Source organism: Microcaecilia unicolor, chromosome 2 (genome assembly GCF_901765095.1).
Source record: "Microcaecilia unicolor chromosome 2, aMicUni1.1, whole genome shotgun sequence".
Classification (NCBI taxonomy): domain Eukaryota; kingdom Metazoa; phylum Chordata; class Amphibia; order Gymnophiona; family Siphonopidae; genus Microcaecilia; species Microcaecilia unicolor.
This window is the reverse complement of record NC_044032.1, coordinates 643,587,000-643,606,138: the sequence shown is the minus strand read 5'-3', so window position 1 is coordinate 643,606,138 and position 19,139 is coordinate 643,587,000. Positions and strand designations below refer to the sequence as shown.

Genomic DNA, 19,139 nt, shown 5'->3' with positions numbered 1-19,139 from the left:
ATTATAAGTATTTCAACAGCCACTGTTTACAGCTCTGTTTTACAGTCCTCTGGCACAACCAGTATAAGATGATGTTTGTTATACCATAAGATGGATGGTTCAGTTTTAGTGCCTGTTTACATTTTTATACTCCTTTCAGAGGTACAGACCTCTCACATGTAAAAAGAAGGGATGGAATTTGAGAAAGAGGATTGGTACAGGAACAGAGAGCTACAGTTTTCAGACCTGCCATCCTAATCAATGTACTTAACAAATGACTCAGAACAGAAAAACATGAAGACTAAAGTTTAAAATGTTGAAGACCTTATTTCTAAAGGGGGTGGGGGGTGTCAGATACTGTTGTGCCCAGCTTGGGAAAAGGATATATACAGCCCATGGCTGCCAACTGGATCCAGATTCACAGGACAGGGTTGATCCAATCCTGGATTTACCACATTGCATGCTGGGACTTGTGGTCTTGCTTTTCTTAGTGCCTTAGTGTTTCCTATGCGGTAATGCTGATGGGGCCCATTCAAAGTGAGTGGACTTTGTTGGCATTACTGCACCCCAAGCCACTAGCATGGCCTGATAAAAGAGGCCCTTAGGGGCCCTATTACTAAGCTATGGTAAAGGAACCCTTTGCTAGCGGCGACGGCTTCCATTTTTGAGGTGTGCCAAGGCCCCATTTACCACAATGTGTGAAAATAGCCAAAAATGAAAAGGCCGCGCCTTAACTTTGCAGTTGCCACACAGCCAGTTGGGGAGGGGGGGGTGCACTTACTGCCACCCACTGAGGTGGCAGAAAGGGCTCCTGCGCTAACCCGGCAGCGCATGACGCTGCTCGTGCCGGAAATGGCACACACTGGGGCTGGAACTACTGCCTTCTTTCTCTTGGACTGTCCTTTGTTAAACTGTACAGCGCTGGGTAACCCTAGTAGCGCTTTAGAAGTGTTAAGTAGTAGTAGCACCAGCGTTGGGCTGGCAGTAGGAGCCTTTAGTGAATGGAATTAAAATTCAGAACTAGTCCCTCCCTCCATGCAACGTGGTAAATCCAGGACTGGATCCACTCTGACTGTCGTGCGAATCTGGACCCAGCTCGCAGTCATATCCACGGGTATATAGGGAGATGCAGCGGGCCAGTGATGCAGACAGCTCCTTTATAGCAAGAATTGCACTGTGCGGCCTCCCAGACACTGGAGCCTGCAGAGGCCATGACACAAGCAATCCCTTCTCGACTAGGCTCTGCTAGAGAAAGGGTTAAATAACGGTAACGGCAGCGAAAGCCTGGGCTGATTCAAACCCCCCCCCCCCCCCCCGGGTCAGAAACAAATTAAGAAACTATCAGGATCCACGAATTGTTAAAATTCCCCCCACTAGCGATCTTCATATGCTGATTAATAGTGAAGCAGCTCCTTGGCAACCTGTAGCGCGCATCCAATCGGTTTCTGGATACGCAGGCCGTAAAAGGAGCTACAACTATTTTTGTTGTTGTTGTTTAAATTTATCAGGCGCTGTCAGACTGCAAATGGATAAACTGAACGGTGTAGCTATTGTTGCAAAGCCGACACTCAGGACCTGCAAATTCCTTGAGCTGATGCGAGGCGGCGTCGCGGAAGCGGAAGTGGCGGCGGTGTGGCTTTCTAGGAGAGCCTAGTACTACTACCGCCCGCAGGCAACCCTGTGCTGTGACGTCCCTCGGCCTCGGTGTGCGCATGTGCGGGGGGGAGAGTTCTGCACCCGTTTCTCCTCCTCCCCCCCCCCCCCACCCCACCGTTTTCTCCGGTGGCCTTGGGAGCTGCTGAATGTGGAAGAAGTAAAGAGGGCGGGAGCTGTCGCTTCGCATCTGGCCAAGTAAGTCCGCTTGCTGCGCTGCAGCCTTCCCCACCCCCCCTACCTCACCTCAGGCAGCGAGTACGAGCTGGGACTCAACAGCGCCAGAAGAAAAAAAAAAAAAAAGTCCTTTTTGTTTTGTTTACACTTGACAGCGCCGGCGTGGGGTTGGTGAGGGCAAAGGGGGTGGGGTGGGTGAAGAGAGGCTGCAAAAAAAAAAAAAAAAAAAACTCCGCTGCTAGGACGTTTGAAAAGAAACCGCCCGATTTGGCGGGAAAAGCGCGCAGCTGACGAGACTGGCTGTGTTTTGGCGGCTGCTGCGGGCCCCGCTTCCAGAACCGTCCGTGGCGGGCTGGTTGAGAGAGGGGAGGGGGGAGGAGGGAATGGGATCGTCCGTGTGTGTTGTGTGCGCGCTCGAGCCGCGGTGTTCCCGCCTCTTCCACTGAGGGGGACAGGTGGAGGAGAGGGGGAGGAGGGGGGGGAAGACGCGCTTTCCAGCGGGTTTTCCCTCGCTCGCGGTGGTGGGTGGTGTGGCTTTTTTGTTGTTGTGGTTGTGTTGTTGTTGCGTGGGCAGGGTTTCCCTGTCGCAAGGTGCCTCCAATCCCTCTCTCTCTCCTAACCTGAAATCGGTGTTGTTAGCAAGGACTGTGGTTTATTCGCCAGTACAAAACGCCATCCTTTTCTGCCGATACATTTACTATGTCGTCGTCCCCCATGCTTTGGTGGTGGGGGGTGTAAGGTGCAAAACCTTAATAAATCGAAACTCTTACAGTACAGGAGCGGCAAACTTATTTTGATGTTGTGCCACACCAGAAACAAAATGTATTTGAGGGTTTTTTTATTTATTGCATTTGTATCCCACATTTTTCCCACCTGTTTTCAGGCTCAATGTGGCTTACATAGTATTGTTAACATAGTTATTCCAGTATATTAGGTATAGTTAGTATTGTGTAGAGGTTAATTAGGGGAAGAAAGAAGAAAGAATGGTATTTATAGAAGGTGGGCTTTCATAACTGAATGGGTTGGTGAAGTGGATTAGTGGGGCTGCTCGGTCATTGTTCTGGGCAGACTTCTACGGTCTGTGCTCTGAAAATGGCTGAAACAAATCAAGGTCAGGTATACACTTAAAGTAGCACATATGAGTTTAAATTGTTGGGCAAACTAGATGGACCGTGCAGGTCTTTTTCTGCCGTCATCTACTATGTTATGGTAGTGATGGGCAGACTTATACTGGTGGGAGGTGGGGATAGTGCGGGGCAGACTTATACGGTCTGTGCCCTGAAGAGGACAGGTACAAATAAAAAGTATTACATAAGAGTTTATCTTGTTGGGCAGACTGGATGGACCGTAAAGGTCTTTTTCTAGTAGCGCTTTAGAAATGTTAAGTAGTAGTTTCCTGCTGTCATCTACTATGTTACTATATGTTACTATGTTGTGACCCAGACTGGCCACTGTCGGACAAGATGCTGGATCCGATAGACTTTGGTCCAACCCAGCATATCTCCTTTTTTTTTTTAGGGGGGGGGGGTGGAAGGCGGGATTGAAAAACTGCTTTAAATATAGTAGTGGTCTTGTAATTGGTTTCCTTTAGGAAGTATCTATACTGAAAGTTAGTAAACTAACTTGTGATCTGCCAAGTAAATTGTTTGATTAATAGCTGATGCTTTTTAGTAGTAGTAGTTCAAAAAACCGGTATTCTGTCCACTGAGAGTTTACAATCTAAAGGGCTGATAAGTAGATAAGTACACAAGTATTGCCATACTGGGACAGACCAAAGGTCCATTAAGCCCAGCATCCTGTTTCCAACAGTGGCCAAACCAGATCACAATAAGTACATAAGTAATGCCATACTGGGAAAAGACCAAGGGTCCATCGAGCCCAGCATCTTGTCCACGACAGCGGCCAATCCAGGCCAAGGGCACCTGGCAAGCTTCCCAAACGTACAAACATTCTATACATGTTATTCCTGGGATTTTGGATTTTTCCAAGTCCGTTTAGTAGCGGTTTATGGACTTGTCCTTTAGGAAACCGTCCAACCCCTTTTTAAACTCTGCTAAGCTAACCGCCTTCACCACATTTTCCGGCAATGAATTCCAGAGTTTAATTACACGTTGAGTGAAGAAAATTTTTCTCAGATTTGTTTTAAATTTACTACACTGTAGTTTAATCGCATGCCCCCTAGTCCTAGTATTTTTGGAAAGTGTGAACAGACGCTTCACATCCACCTGCTCCACTCCACTCATTATTTTATATACCTCTATCATGTCTCCCCTCAGCCGTCTCTTCTCCAAGCTGAATAGCCCTAGCCTCCTTAGTCTTTCTTCATAGACTACTACTACTTATCATTTCTATAGCGCTACAAGGCATACACAGCGCTGTACACTTGAACATGAAGAAACAGTCCCTGCTCAAAGAGCTTACAATCTAGGTAAGACAGGCAGACAGAACAATTAAGGGTAAGGGAATAAAGAGGTGAGGATAAAAGGACAGGGCAAGTGAGCAGTAGTTAATAAGAGTCAAAAGCAGTGGTAAAGAGGTGGGCTTTAAGTTTGAACTTGAAAACGGCCAAAGAGGGGGCTAGATGTACAGGCTCGGCAAGATCCCCCAAAAAGTACAAAACATTTTATGCTGCTTATCCCAGAAATAAGCAGTGGATTTTCCCCAAGTCCATGGTCTATGGACTTTTCCTTTAGGAAGCCATCCAAACCTTTTTTTTTAAACCCCGTTAAACTAATTGCCTTTACCACATTCTCTGGCAACGAATTCCAGAATTTAATTATACGTTGAGTGAAGAAACATTTTCTCCGATTTGTTTTAAATTTACTACTTTGTAGCGTCATCGAATGCCCCCCCCCCCCCCTTAGTCCTAGTATTTTGGGAAAGAGTAAACAGATGCTTCACGTCTACCCTTTCCATTCATTGTTTTATAGGCTGTGGATTAGGAATGAGTAGTTGAAGTAGAGTTGATAACCAGCAAAGCCAGGTTCAAATTCTGTTGCTGCTGCTCCTGATCTTGGATAAGTCTCTTAACCCTCAATTTCCTTAGATACCTACCTACCTAGTGTACCTCAATGTAACTCAACTTGACCTTTTACTGAAAAATATGTGAACTAAATCCAAATAAACTCGCTTATTAAAAACTGATTTTCCTCCCAAATGTGTTAAAACTAATACAGTATTGTAGTGTTAAATTATACATAAACAGAAAAATATGCACACAACGAGATTTGTCTGCAAACACTTTTAATTTATAATGATTGGTCTCTTGTCAGTGAAGGGACCCATCCCTATTTAGTCCTAAAAACTGATGGGATTGTTTCTTTCCCTGTCAGTGAAGAAGCCAGTCCACCCTTTGGAATTGATTGGGATTTTTTCTCTGGTGACAAGTGATCAGTCTTTGCTGAGGTCTAGAGAGAAAAGGGCTGGTGCTGAGGATCCAAGATGGCCGCTTGAACCGGTCGTAGGTCTCCACGCTTCGATTTTTTTCTTGCGAAATGCCGAAGCGCAGAGGCAGGTCAACAGCCACTGTTCCCCCAGGTCGACTTACCTCTTCACAGATCGGCCCTCTTGATGCATATTTACGGAGACCGGAGGTTTTTGGAAGGTTGGATGGCAGCACGCTGGCAGCGTCCGGGACAAACGGAGGAACTGAGACGCTGTCTGTGCATGATGTCACCCTTAGCCCCGACCAACGAGCACCCCCTCCCCAACCCCAGGCTGTTCTCTCTCCGGTCTTGGCGTCGTCTCCGAAGTACCCAGGAATTGGGTTAACGGCGGAACCTCTGGGGGGAAAAGATCTATCGACGGAGAGTCGAGGGGCGGAAGGACTTGAGAGCCCTCGTTTAAGCCTGGAAGATAGTGTTCAGCTTGTAGGAGGAAGATTGGCGGTTATTGCTAATACAGAAGCAGAGAAGACATTGGCCGAGGAGACACAAAGACAAGGTACTTTGATTTTCCTTCAAGATAAACCAGCAGAGATTACCCTGGAAAGTTTATGGGGCTTGATAGCTAATTTAGGGAAAGTACTGTGCTCACAAATATTGGACTTGGAGTCACGAGTTAAAAACTTAGAAAAAAATGTTGAATCAATAGAGAGAATAAAGAGTTAATGGGAAAATCTAAGACCTCGGTACAACAAGTGGAAAAAACGCAGGAGGTACAAATTAATATGATAAGAGACTTTACTAATATGAGGAAAAAAAATCGAAAATCTGGAAAACTCTCAAAGAGCAAACAATTTAAGTACTTCTGAATTTTCCGAGAGCTGTAACTATTGCTCCAAGAGAGATGCTAGCCAGATATATGAAAGAAATCTTAGGATTTACAGATGAAAATTTTCCACCTATGAGTCAAGTTTATTATTTACAACAATCGAAATCCGGGCCCTCTATATAACAACAAGAGGAACCACTTGACGTATCAGGGATTTTGGAGACACCAACAGAGGACTTAGTAGCCCCGGCTACATTGTTAATAACCCTAGCTATTCCTATTGATAAAATTATGGTTATGAAGAAATACTTTAAAAATAGAGAAAAAGAATTTATGGGCTTTAAGATATGTATATTTCCTGATGCCTCTAAGGAGACTCAAAAAAGACGCAGACAGTTTTTATTATTGAAACCAGGAGTTCTTCAGCTAGGTGCAACATTTTTCTTACGTTACCCTTGTAAGTGCATTGTCTGTTATCGATCGGTCAAATATGTTTTTTCTGAATCTGTACAACTTAGTGAATTTATAACTGCTAAAAGATCTTTGAAGTGAAAAGAACATGCTTGAATAGAAAAAGAAAAAAACCCCTGACCGGTTTTTGTTTTCTTTAAAATTGTTACTATATTCTCCGGTTATTGTTAAATCTTGGATCTAATTTTGAGGACTAGTGTGTACTTAGGATTTATTATTTCTTTGAATATTGCTTTTGAAAATTATGGACAAATGTACCTTTTCTTTACCAGTGTAATACTTGGTGTATAATTTGAAATTAATAAAGAATAATAATTAAAAAAAAAAAAAAAAAGGGCTGGTGCTAACTAGCAGCACTTAATTCTGACCACCCTTCTCCCAACTTCTCTTCTTCTGCACTTGGTGGTCGCTTCCTGTTAATATATTGGGGTTCCAAAGGGGGTCCACCTAGCCTGCTATTTGTTTTAATTTAGTAAAGGGGTTTCTACTTGAAGGGTATTGCATAAAAACTTGATACATTGCAAAGATTAGAATTCTGAGAAAAGCAGTAATTGTATTGACTTTTTTTCTTTGAAAATCATTATTCATAGTCTATATTAATAATTTTGTTATGTCATCAAAGCAATGTAAGAACAACAAAAATAATGTGAAGCCTACTGTTTAAAGTTAGCCTTTTTTAAATCTAATGTCCAATTAATACAAATGATCTTTTTAAAAGACAGATTAACAGCATGACTGCATGGAAAAATCTGATATAAAAAATTACGGTTTTTAATTTGAATATTAAGAAAGTTTGACCTGCCCATGGAGATTGGATAATGATTTGAATTTGACCAAGCACCTTTGAAACATTTTAGGCTAAGATCTGTTTTGTGCGCTAGAAATTATGGCATCTGGAGCTTTTCAGGGTCTTTGACAATTTAGAAATTTAGAACAAGGAGAGTGCTGGGCAGACTTCTGAAAATGGCAAGGACAAATCAAGATCAGGTATACATATGAAATATCGCATCATACCATATGTAATGAGTTTATCTTGTTGGGCAGAGAGAATGGACCGTACAGGGCTTTATCTGCCATCATCTACTGTGTTACTATGTATGTTACTATATGCTACGTCACATTGTATAAAACGTGCAATAAACATGACATGGATATGAAATTTTTAATTTTAAAAAAATTGTGGAAAAATCCACAATTTCGGGAATTTGTACGTTTGGGTAGCTTGCCAGGTGCCCTTGACCTGGATTGGCCGCTTTCGGGGACAGGATGCTGGGCTGATGGACCTTTGGTCTTTTCCCAGTATGGCGTTACTTATGTGCTTAGTACTTGACACAACTAGTTTGTGCAAGAACTCAAGTCCACTCATCTTCAACAGCCAGCTGTGGTTTCTTGGTGTCCTGATATTTTCATTTCGGAGTCAACACTGTTTGACATAAAATTTTGTCACCTATCCTTGCAGATACAGATTCTGGGTGGCATGATCTCTGAGTTTGTTGAAAGGATTTCTCACTTGGATAAGTTAAAGCATCCATAGATGTGGTCTTATCTGACCTTTTCCATTCAAAAATTCCTGTCCCTTTGCACATTTAACTTTTGTTACACTTTGTTTTTGTTTGCTGTCAATTTTTTTTTTTTTTAGTACTTTGGCCAAATAATGTGATATTAAGTACATAAGTAATGCCATACTGGGAAAAGACCAAGGGTCCATCGAGCCCAGCATCTTGTCCACGACAGCGGCCAATCCAGGCCAAGGGCACCTGGCAAGCTTCCCAAACGTACAAACATTCTATACATGTTATTCCTGGGATTTTGGATTTTTCCAAGTCCGTTTAGTAGCGGTTTATGGACTTGTCCTTTAGGAAACCATCCAACCCCTTTTTAAACTCTGCTAAGCTAACCGCCTTCACCACATTTTCCGGCAATGAATTCCAGAGTACTAAGCATGATGTACTAAGCATGATGTACTTAGGAACAACAAACATAGTTTGAAATGTCTATATGCGAATGCCAGGAGCCTAAGAAATAAGATGGGGGAGTTGGAATATATTGCACTAAATGAAAAATTAGATATAATAGGCATCTCTGAGACCTGGTGGAAGGAGGATAACCAGTGGGATACTGTCATACCGGGGTACAAATTATATCGTAGTGATAGGGTGAATCGGATTGGTGGAGGGGTAGCATTGTATATTAACGAGAGCCTTGAATCAAATAGATTGAAAATTCTGCAGGAAACAAAACACTCCTTGGAATCACTGTGGATTGAAATTCCATGTGCAAAGGGGAAAAGGATAGTGATAGGAGTGTACTACCGTCCGCCTGGCCAGGACGAACAGACGGATGCGGAAATGTTAAAGGAAATCAGGGACGCAAACAAACTGGGCAACACAATAATAATGGGGGATTTCAATTACCCGCATATAGACTGGGTTAATGTAACATCTGTACACGCAAGGGACATAAGATTTCTTGATGAAATCAAGGACAGCTTCATGGAACAGCTAGTTCAGGAGCCGACAAGAGAAGGAAAAATACTAGACTTAGTCCTTAGTGGTGCTCATGATCTAGTGCAGGGGGTAACGATACGAGGGCCGCTTGATAACAGTGATCATAATATGATCGGTTTTGATATTGGCATTGAAGGAAGTGAAACTAGGAAATCAAGTACGCTAGCGTTTAACTATAGAAAAGGTGATTACGACAAAATGAGAAAAATGGTGAAAAAAAGACTGAAAGGAGCAGCTCGCAGAGTAAAAAACTTGCATCAGGCGTGGATGCTGTTTAAAAACACCATCCTGGAGGTTCAGGACAAATATATTCCACGTATTAGAAAAAAGGGAAAAAAGACTAAACGTCAGCCGGCGTGGCTAAACAGTAAGATAAAAGAAATCATTAGAGCCAAAAAACAATCCTTCAGAAAGTGGAGAAGAGAACCAACTGAAAGTAACAGGATAGATCATAAGGAATGCCAAGCCAAATGCAAAGCGGAGATAAGGAGGGCAAAAAAGGACTTTGAGAAGAAATTAGCGTTGGAAGCAAAAATACATAGTAAAAATTTTTTTAGATACATTAAAAGCAGGAAACCGGCCAAAGAGTCGGTTGGGCCGCTGGACGAAAATGGTGTTAAAGGGGCGATCAGGGAGGACAAAGCCGTAGCGGAGAAATTAAATGAATTCTTTGCTTCGGTCTTCACCGAGGAGGATTTGGGGGGGACACCGGTGCCGGAAAGAATATTTGAAGCGGGGGAGTCGGAGAAACTAAACAAATTCTCTGTAACCTTGGAGGATGTAATGGGTCAGTTCAGCAAGCTGAAGAGTAGTAAATCACCGGGACCTGATGGTATTCATCCCAGAGTATTAATAGAACTAAAAAATGAACTTGCGGAGCTACTGTTAGAAATATGCAATCTGTCCCTAAAATCGAGTGTAGTACCGGAAGACTGGAGGGTAGCCAATGTTACTCCGATTTTTAAGAAGGGTTCCAGAGGAGATCCGGGAAATTATAGACCGGTGAGTCTGACGTCGGTGCCGGGCAAGATGGTGGAGGCTATTATTAAGAATAAAATTGCAGAGCATATACAAAAACATGGACTGATGAGACAAAGTCAGCACGGATTTAGTGAAGGGAAGTCTTGCCTCACCAATCTAATGCATTTTTTTGAGGGGGTAAGCAAACATGTGGACAATGGGGAGCCGGTTGATATTGTATATCTGGATTTTCAGAAGGCGTTTGACAAAGTGCCGCACGAAAGACTCCTGAAGAAATTGCAGAGTCATGGAATCGGAGGTAGGGTATTATTATGGATTAAGAACTGGTTGAAAGATAGGAAGCAGAGAGTAGGATTGCGTGGCCAGTATTCTCAGTGGAGGAGGGTAGTTAGTGGGGTCCCGCAGGGGTCTGTGCTGGGTCCGTTGCTTTTTAATGTATTTATAAATGACCTAGAGATGGGAATAACTAGTGAGGTAATTAAATTCGCCGATGACACAAAATTATTCAGGGTCGTCAAGTCGCAGGAGGAATGTGAACTATTACAGGAGGACCTTGCGAGACTGGGAGAATGGGCGTGCAAGTGGCAGATGAAGTTCAATGTTGACAAGTGCAAAGTGATGCATGTGGGTAAGAGGAACCCGAATTATAGCTACGTCTTGCAAAGTTCCGCGTTAGGAGTTACGGATCAAGAAAGGGATCTGGGTGTCGTCGTCGATGATACGCTGAAACCTTCTGCTCAGTGTGCTGCTGCGGCTAGGAAAGCGAATAGAATGTTGGGTGTTATTAGGAAGGGTATGGAGTCCAGGTGTGCGGATGTTATAATGCCGTTGTATCGCTCCATGGTGCGACCGCACCTGGAGTATTGTGTTCAGTACTGGTCTCCGTATCTCAAAAAAGATATAGTAGAATTGGAAAAGGTACAGCGAAGGGCGACGAAAATGATAGTGGGGATGGGACGACTTTCCTATGAAGAGAGGCTGAGAAGGCTAGGGCTTTTCAGCTTGGAGAAGAGACGGCTGAGGGGAGATATGATAGAAGTGTATAAAATAATGAGTGGAATGGATCGGGTGGATGTGAAGCGACTGTTCACGCTATCCAAAAATACTAGGACTAGAGGGCATGAGTTGAAGCTACAGTGTGGTAAATTTAAAACGAATCGGAGAAAATTTTTCTTCACCCAACGTGTAATTAGACTCTGGAATTCGTTGCCGGAGAACGTGGTACGGGCGGTTAGCTTGACGGAGTTTAAAAAGGGGTTAGATAGATTCCTAAAGGACAAGTCCATAGACCGCTATTAAATGGACTTGGAAAAATTCCGCATTTTTAGGTATAACTTGTCTGGAATGTTTTTACGTTTGGGGAGCGTGCCAGGTGCCCTTGACCTGGATTGGCCACTGTCGGTGACAGGATGCTGGGCTAGATGGACCTTTGGTCTTTCCCAGTATGGCACTACTTATGTACTTATGTACACGTTGGGTGAAGAAAAATTTTCTCTGATTTGTTTTAAATTTACTACACTGTTCTGTTTCTTCCAGGGGATTGATAGGCCGTATATATAGGAGCATTAATGCGCAGGTTGCTTGTTATATTCTACACAGGACTAGTTGGGAGCGGGAGCTGGGTTTGGCCCTGGAGGGGACCGAGTGGGAGAGAATAGAAAGGGGGGCGATAGGTGTGTCTGTACATGTACCCCTCAAGGAGAATGCGGTGAAGGTATTATTTCGGTGGTATCTTACTCCGGACCGTATCCGGCGCATTTTCCCTGGTACATCGGGCTTGTGCTGGAGAGGATGTGGTCAGCAAGGGACTATGGGACACGTGTGGTGGAGCTGTATCAAAGTACGAGCATACTGGAAATCAGTTCAGAGCAGGTTGCAGAATTGGGTGGGATGTGCAGTCCCATGGTCCCCTGAGTTTTTCTTGTTTACTGCAAAGATGGTGGGCTTAAAAATGCATCAGCGGATCTTGGTGCGGCAGGCATTAGGGGCAGCAAAGGTAGTCATAGCATCTCATTGGAAGCAGACGGGTCCCTTCAATCAAAAAATGGCTCCATAAGTTGAAATATATCTGTGAGATGGAGCGTTTGCTTGCTGAAAGAAAACACCAGCTAAACAGATGGCAATCCATTTGGGAACCGTTTTCCAAAGATTAAGCATAATGGTCTAACCTGTTAACTGTATAAAATAAGATATGGTAATGATTGGGAGGGTGTGGGTGGCAAGGGAGGGGGGGTAGTTGGGGGGATGGGGAAGATGGGGGGAAGGAGGTCTTATTGATATGTAAACTATAGAAAATGTGCTTTAAAACATTGAAGTTTATAGAGGTTCAAATACGATGTTACTGGATGGCGTATTGGAGTGAATAAGGAATTTTACATTTGCATGTTTAAAGAATATTGGTAGTTCATTTTGTTTGATATGTATGAGGCAATACTGTACCATTATCCTGTTCAATAAAGACTTCATGCAAATAAAAAAAAAAAAAAATTTTACTACACTGTAGTTTAATCGCCTGCCCCCTAGTCCTAGTATTTTTGGAAAGCGTGAACAGACGCTTCACATCCACCTGTTCCACTCCACTCATTATTTTATATACCTCTATCATGTCTCCCCTCAGCCGTCTCTTCTCCAAGCTGAATAGCCCTAGCCTCCTTAGTCTTTCTTCATAGGGAAGTCGTCCCATCCTCGCTATCATTTTAGTCGCCCTTCGCTGCACCTTTTCCAATTCTACTATATCTTTCTTGAGATGCGGCGACCAGAATTGAACACAATACTCAAGGTGCGGTCGCACCATGGAGCGATACAACGGCATTATAACATCCTCACACCTGTTTTCCATACCTTTCCTAATAATACCCAACATTCTATTCGCTTTCCTAGCCGCAGCAGCACACGGAGCAGAAGGTTTCAGTGTGTTATCGACGACGACACCCAGATCCCTTTCTTGGACCGTAACTCCTAACGTGGAACCTTGCATGACGTAGCTATAATTTGGGTTCTTTTTTCCCACATGCATCACCTTGCACTTGCTCACATTAAACGTCATCTGCCATTTAGCCGCCCAGTCTCCGTCTCGTAAGGTCCTCTTGTAATTTTTCACAATCCTGTCGCGAGTTAACGACTTTGAATAACTTTGTGTCATCATATTTTCACTTACAGTTGCCATGCACAAAAACATGATTGGTTTGCCGTGCAGCACTGTATGATCAGGCTAGTGCATGCATGCCTTATAAAACAAGCATGGGCAAAACTATCACTACAAATTAATTTGAACTAAATTAACTAATTATAGCAGTAGTTAGATACAAAAGTATTGTGCATGTGAAGTGATTGATATATTTGGAAATTAGCCTTTTTAACATTTCTTTTCCTGTGGGACTTTCGCACTTAACAGGATTTCACACAAAGCCAGTGACACAAACTTTTACTATGGCTAATCCAAGAACTTGATTTGTTTTCTAGCAAGAATAAGTAGGTAGGTCATGAACTCCATTTGAAAGAATACGTCCATAAGAATCTGTTTATCCCTAAAGTAGACTTACCAGGTTTTAGTGCTTCACCCTTCACTTAAAATTTTTTTTTTTTTTACCTGTTTCACCCAGGAGAGGAGGGTGAGCAAGAAGAAAAATGCAGGTAAATCATGCTGGCATATGAAGCTGACAGCAATATGCGCTAACTAACCCTTTAGCTCCTGGTCTGAAATGGAGTAAATTACCAAAGGCCCTGTTTACTAAGGCGTGTTTTTTTTTTATTTGTACCCCGCGCTTTCCCACTCATGGCAGGCTCAATGTGGCTTAGGTATTTTATTTGTACCTGGGGCAATGGAGGGTTAAGTGACTTGCCCAGAGTCACAAGGAGCTGCCTGTGCCTGCAGTGGGAATCAAACCCAGTTCCCTAGGACCAAAGTCCACCACTCTAACCACTAGGCCACTCCTCAATGTGCCTACAATTAGTGTGCGCACTAACTGTGTAGACGCCTATAAGGATATTGTAGGCGCATACACTGTTAACGCACATACATGGTTAATGCATGTTAAAAACACTAAAGTGCCTATAACGTGGCTTAGTAAACAGGGCCCCTAGTGTTGAATTAAAAAAACAAACAAACCCCCCCCCCCCAACTGGTTTCTGCATACTTCTGTGCATTAAGGAGTAGCCTAATGGGTAGGGCAGTGGGCTGAAAACCTGAAGAACTGGGTTGGATTCCCACTGTGGCTCCTTTGTGATCCTGGGCAAGTCACCTAATCCATTGTCCCAGGTAAAAAATAAAATAAAATTAGGGGTCCTTTTATTAAAGTGTGCTAACAATTAGCGCAAGCTAATAAGATGCCTCCAGGAATATAATGGGTGACTTCCTGAGCGTCCCTCCGGACCGGCCCAGAATGTGACTTGATGGGTTGTGCACGCCTTCCAGCAGGTGGAGACTGAGAAAAAAACTGTGACTCTAGCGAGCCAGTAAGAGCCCTTGCCAGCTAGAGAAAGATACAGTAATCGCAGTCTCCAGCAGGTGGAAGGTGGCGAGTCCTTTCTTTCTATTTTTATCTTTCTGGGTAATCGTCTTGATTGGTAGATTGATTAGTTAACCTGTGCATTTAAAAAAACAAACAAACCTGTTTTCAGAGGCAGAGGTCCGTGGGGGTCTCTTGGTGCCTCGGGGGTGTTACACTCAGGAGGCCAAGTCCCTCCCCCCATTTCCTCCCTGATATCTCTTTGATGCTGGCTATTTTAATCTGTTGCTAGCAGTTTAAAGTTTTCATCAAGCTCTTCAAGGGTGGAGCTTTGAAGGTGGGGAGAGGCAGCTACTTGGAAAGAGAGGAAATTTTGAGCCACCCAGTCTGTTGGTTTATGCAGAGCTGTTCTTGGTCTGTTTCTCTAAAAAACCGAGCAGGGCAGCTCCTTCGCGCCTTTGTTTTTGTGATCAGCTGTTTCCATAGCGTCCCACAGATCAATCCAGAGACTGGTGGGTTATGTCCCTCTGCCAGCAGGCGGAGATAGAGAGAACTTCTGAGGCTCTATATGGTCATGTGCAGTCAACCAAACCTCAGTATTTTCTCTATCTAGCAGGTGGATGGTCATAACTCTGCAGCTTTGGATTTTGGGACTCCTCGCCCGTTCCCTTGGGATGAGTTGAGGTACCACACGGGGTTGAGAGCTCACTTAGGTGCTGAGCAGGGGTACCTGGTCCTCCTAGATCCCTCCCTTTCTCCCCTTCCTTATCAGGTTGGTTCAGTTGGACTGGGGAGCTGGTGGAGCGGGTGGGGAGGAGTGCTCGGTGAGGTTTTACAGACAGGGCATATGGCAGCCCCTTCTGTTAAACACTGCTCCCGGTGTGGGAACTGGAGAGCAGAGTCTGGAACCTGTGATACCTGCCTTGGAGCTTCGTAGGGGCAGGGAGGCTCTTCTACAGGAAGAGACAAATCGGATCATGGGGGGAGAGCAGCGGGGGCACTTCCACTGTTGGGTTCCTCCGGGTGGCCCTCCTGTCCGGCGGCTGATGATTTTGGCGCCGTCGCTCTGTTGAAAGGTCGGGCGGCAGTGGCGATCAGCTGGAGCCGCGGACTTAGTGCAGACAGGCTCTGGGGGAGCGGAGAGAGCAGTGGAGGCAGCGCGGCGGGTTTCCCACGCAGAGTCCCCTCGTGCCGTTTTTACGGACGCCATTTTGAATTCTGGGGGAGAGCAGGTTGCGGGGCTTTCCCGTGCCTTGTCTCGAAGCTCGATGACTGCTGAATTAATGACAGGTGAGCCACAGGTTAGTGGGACTGAGCAGGGAGTGCCCTTTGCTCCTGAATTTGTGCTGCTATTGCACAAGGCCTTCCTATTGAAACGTTCAGGGGGGGCTCTTGCTGGAGTAGACTCCTTGGGGTCTCCTCACGAGGAAGTTTGTCTCCTCTCATTCTTTGGCTAAGAGAACTCGCTTGGATAGCCTGGAGGTGGATTTTGGGTCAGAATTGGGTTCTGAGGTAGATGACGGTCAGTAGTTTCCCAACCAACCCGGTCTGATTTTCTAGAGGAGGAAAGTCCATCTGAGGAGTGTGATGACCCTACGGTGGCACGATTGTTTCGGCAGGAGGAGTTGACAAATTTTATTGTTGGGGCTTTGCAAATATTGAGTATCTCAGCTCCAGATACCTCCTCGGCAGCTCCCTCTATTACGTCAGGGACTAAGCGTCCGTCCCGTACCTTTCATATTCATGATGTGATGAGGATGCTCATTGCAGCGCAGTGGGCCACCCCGGAGGCAGGGTTGCATGTGGCGAGGGCCATGGCGTGCTTATATCCTCTCCCGGAGGGTGAGAGAGAAGATTTGGGTTTGTCTACAGTGGATTCGTTGATCACAGCGGTCACTAAGAGGACTACCTTGCTGGTGGAAGGCGGGACGGCGCTTAAAGATCTGCAGGATAGGAAGTTAGAATCTTCTTTAAAGGCGTCCTTCGAAGTGGCAGCGCTATGCATGCAGGTGTTGGTCTGCACGTCCTATGTGGCCAGGGCATGTCTGTCTTGGGTTCAGAAGGTGACCAACTCGGATGAGCTGGTGGCGAGTTTGCCTTCGCTCGAGGCTGGTCTCGCGTATTTGACGGATTTATTGTATGATGTGCTGCAGGCTTCGGCCAAGGAGCTGGTTGTGGCTTCGTCACTGGTCGGCGGATACGGCTTCTAAGTTGCGCCTTGCTTGTTTGCCCTTTTGGGGCAAACTTCTGTTTGGTGATGATCTGGACCGGATAGTTAAGGATCTGGGAGATTCTAAGGGCCGCTGTTTGCCGGAGGATAGACCTAGATCCTCTTGTAGGGCGGTCCCTTCTTGGGCCCGGTTTTGGGAGGCGAGGCGTTATCGCCTAGGTAGATTGGTGGCTTTCTCTAAGCTCCGTTTCCTCAGTAGCAGCAGCAGCAGCAGCTGTTTCAGTGGGAGCGCTGCTCAGGCAGCGTGAATGCCAGAAGCGCCCCGGGATCTCATGCCCAATGATGGGGCCTTGGTCCATCTTCCAGAGTCAATAGGGGGACAGCTGTCCTTTTTTCTGGAAGAGTGGACCAGGGTGACATCAGATGAGTGGGTGCTGGAGGTAATCAGGGACGGTTACAAGCTGGAGTTTGCTCAAAATCTTACAGATTTTTCCTGGAATCCTCTTACAAATCGCCAAGAAAGATGGCGGCGGTCAGGGACACGTTGCAAAATTTGATTCGCTTGGGGGCCGTGGCCCCAGTTCCTGTAGCGCAGTGAGGTCTCGGCCGTTATTCCATCTATTTTGTGTTGCCAAAGAAAGGAGGTTCCTTTCGTCCAGTGCTGGATCTCAAGGGAGTAAACAAAGCTCTGAGGGTGCTTCACTTCCGCATGGAAACTCTTCGGGCAGTTATCACCGCAGTTCAGCCAAGAGAGTTTCTCACTTCACTTGATCTGAAGGAGGCTTACTTAAATATTCCCATTTGGCCACCTCATCACCGGTTTCTTCGGTTTGCGGTACTAGGTCAGCACTTTCAGTTCCAGGTGCTCCCCTTCGGTCTAGCTGTGGCTCCTTGGATGTTTTCCAAGATTATGGTGGTAGTTGCAGCGTTTCTGTGGCAGCAAGGGGTGCTAGTGCATCCTTATCTTGACGATTAGTTAAGGGCGACGTACTTTCAGGACAGCGTGCAGGCGACAGATCAGGTGGTCAGTCTGTTGCGGTCGTTGGGGTGGATCGTCAACCTGGAAAAGAGTCATCTGGAACCTTCTCAGTCCTTGGAATACCTTGGAGTTCTTTTCGACACCCGGGTAGGCAGAGTATTCTTGCCAGATGGCCGGAGGTTGAAACTGCAGGCTCAGGTGCAGAGTCTTCTGTGCACTTTAGCGCCCAAGGCCTGGTATTATGTGCAGGTGCTGAGATCGATGGCAGCCATGCTGGAGGTGATTCCGTGGGCGAGGGGTCACATGAGGCCTCTTCCGCGATCCCTATTGTGCCGCTGGTCTCCGATATCGGAGGATTACTCAGTTCAGTTGTCATGAGAACCGTTGGTCAGGCTGGAGATGCGCTGGTAGCTCCGGGTGGACAAGTTATGTGTAGGAATGCCTCTGGCAGTGCCGGAATGGATAGTGGTGACGACGGATGCCAGTCTTTTCAGGATGGGGCGCCCACTGTCAGGGACTCACGGCACAGGGTGCTTGGTCTCGGATGGCGACTTCTTGGTCCATCAGTCAGTTGGAACTGAGAGCAGTGCGGCTTGCATTGCAGGCATTTCAGGAGGTCCTGATGGGGAAGCTGGTTCGTATTCTCTCAGACAACGTGACGGCGGTGGCCTTTGTCAATTGTCAGGGGGGCACCAAGAGTATTCATCTAGCCAAGGAGGTGACTTGTCTATGCCGTTGGGCGGAACAGCACTTGGAGCAGCTCTCAGCAGCGCACATAGCGTGAATGCTGAACACAGAGGTGAACTTTGAGTCGCCATATGTTGGATCCGGGAGAGTGGGAGCTCTCCGCACAGGCGTTTTCATTAATCACGAGTCGATGGGGAGTTCTGGATATGGATCTGATGGCGCGGGCGGACAACGCCAGAGTGATGCAATTTTTCAGCCGAGGCAGGGATCCCCAGTCTCGGGGGATCGATGCACTTCTTCAGCCTTGGCCTCGGGGGCCGCTCTGCTGTATGTGTTTCCGCCTTGGCCTATGATAAGCAGGATTTTGGGCAGAGTGGCGAGGCACTCAGGTCGGGTGATCTTTGTGGGGCCGGATTGGCCCAGGCGTCTGTGGTATGCAGATCCGGTGCGTCTTCGGGTAGACAATCCGTTACGACTGCCCGCTCGGGGTCTGTTGCGTCAAGGTCCCATCCTTATGGAGGATCCCTCTCCATTTGGTCTTACGGCCTGGCTATTGAGAGGGCAAGGTTGAGACGTAAAGGTTATCAGGAAAAGGTGATTGCCACTATGTTGAGAGCTAGGAAGCGTTCCACGTCAACGGCGTATGCTAGAGTGTGGAGAACCTTTGAGGCGTGGTGTGCGAAGGCAGGTTTGTCAGCCTTTGAGGCTTCGGTGTCTTCGATCCTGGCTTTATTGCAGGATGGTCTTGACAAGTCTCTGTCTTTGAGTTCCTTGAAGGTTCAGGTGATAATTTTCTTTCCATTAGTCCTGTCAGATCAATCCAGAGGGCCTCCCTGGAGATTTCTGCATGTTTGTTTCGTTGTTTTCTAGTTTCA

At 45.8% G+C, this 19,139-nt stretch overlaps 1 protein-coding gene across 2 annotated transcripts in view; it reads left to right on the top strand.

Annotated features, from left to right (window-relative positions):
• The first annotated feature begins 1,755 nt into the window (after positions 1 to 1,755).
• Positions 1,756 to 19,139, top strand: part of JADE1 (jade family PHD finger 1) — a 348,115-nt gene continuing 330,731 nt past the window's right edge. For both annotated transcript variants that reach the window (XM_030191739.1, XM_030191738.1), the window contains exon 1: positions 1,756 to 1,830. The gene's annotated coding sequence lies outside the window, so the exon portion shown is untranslated. The remainder of the gene's footprint in view (positions 1,831 to 19,139) is intronic.